This window comes from Pseudophryne corroboree, chromosome 8 (genome assembly GCF_028390025.1).
Source record: "Pseudophryne corroboree isolate aPseCor3 chromosome 8, aPseCor3.hap2, whole genome shotgun sequence".
Lineage (NCBI taxonomy): Eukaryota > Metazoa > Chordata > Amphibia > Anura > Myobatrachidae > Pseudophryne > Pseudophryne corroboree.
Genome location: NC_086451.1, coordinates 29,622,342 through 29,624,007, shown reverse-complemented (window position 1 = coordinate 29,624,007; position 1,666 = coordinate 29,622,342).

Below are 1,666 nucleotides of genomic sequence, written 5' to 3'. Positions count from 1 at the left end.
AAAGAAAATGGATAAGGCCGAAATCTGAACCTTAATGGAGCCTAATTTTAGGCCCAAATTCACTCCAGTTTGTAGGAAGTGAAGGAAACGGCCCAGATAGAATTCTTCCGTAGGAGCATTCCTGGCCTCACACCAAGAAACATATTTTCGCCATTGTGACAGGACGGTACCGTACAGAAGCACTCGCCGCTTGCCGCGTCCCGTCGACTGCGCACAGAATGGAAGGTGAAGCCGCACGAGGCCTGACCACATAGGGGATTCCCGCTTACCGTCAGTAACCGCCTGTTACTGACTCCACCCACTACGCTGTGGGCGGGTTCTCGCTGCCACCACCAAACTCCTAACCTGCCGTGGCGTTTGGAACCACGGTTCTGCTCTGTATGTGCCGACGCACTGCCTTACCACAGCTGTGTGGTGCTGACGAATCCCCACTAGCCACTTGCTAGGCCTCTACCGGTAGCTGGCGGAAGGCGGAGCTTGGAGACGTTAGGTGCTTCCCTGGACAGCCGGAGGACGGGGCTAGGTTTGGCCTAACCCTGTTGGTCACAAGATGAAGCAATCTTCTTGAGGCAATGATGTTTATTTGCTCAAATATAGTTCTAAAGAGAACTCTTCCCTATTGCTAGGGGCAACAGCATACAGCAAGATGTTCCAGCAGAATAAAGATGGTACAACTACAACTCTGGAGGCACGCAGGTCTCCTTTTTATGTCAGTTTTCCACACAGTACCACAGGGGGGTAAGCCCTCCCTGTCTTCTCCAACCAATCAGGTTATTTCACAAAATACCAATAAATTACATTTTACAAGGATATAAGTGCAATAAAACAATATCCTCCTTCCTGTCACCCAGACAACGTTTGGTATCAGATTAACATTCACTATTGATAAATTTATCACATATCTTCAAAATACAGATGTTTCTGGTCATTCACATCTCCAGGCAATCCCAGTGTTTAAGATTACAACAGGAATGACTACAATACAAACAGTCTTCCTTCCTGCATAGGTCGTTCGTATGTCAATTAAATCAGGTACATGAAACAAGTTCCAAGCCCATAAACCCAGTGATTAGCATCTCTCTCTAAGGAACTTACACATCAAAAGGTATTGTCCTTCACACCTTTCTGCTAGCACGGAGCCATTAGCATGCCCCTTCCTATTTCCAGAGGATAAGAGATGCCTTTTCAGACATCTAAAGTAACTGCATTTTTTCCTTTAAATACATTTCATTTAAACACGTGTTTCCCTTTAAATATACACCAAGCCTGTCTTGAATATAAAATAAATACATTTAAACATGTCTTCCTGCAATGGTGCACAGAGCACTACATATGACATGTTAAAACACATCATTCAACAAACTTTTAAACAGTCCGCAACATGGCGCTGGGCACGAGGGTTAACCCCTTCAGTGCCGCAGACACCATTACACGTGTGGCTGGCTTGTCTCTCCGGCCACATTCCTTCCCCCCCATTCAAGCGGGTCAACCAGGGACCCATGTCCCAACGATTTGGGTCCTGGTCCCGCAGTCCCTTGTGTTGAAGGGGATGCTACCTAGGGTGTGTAGGCTCCGGCCTAGACAGTTCATCCATAGTGCAGTGGGCCTCTCTTCGTGGGTGCACAATGTTCAAATAGTCCACCTGAAGTCCAAGTGCAAGGCTCCA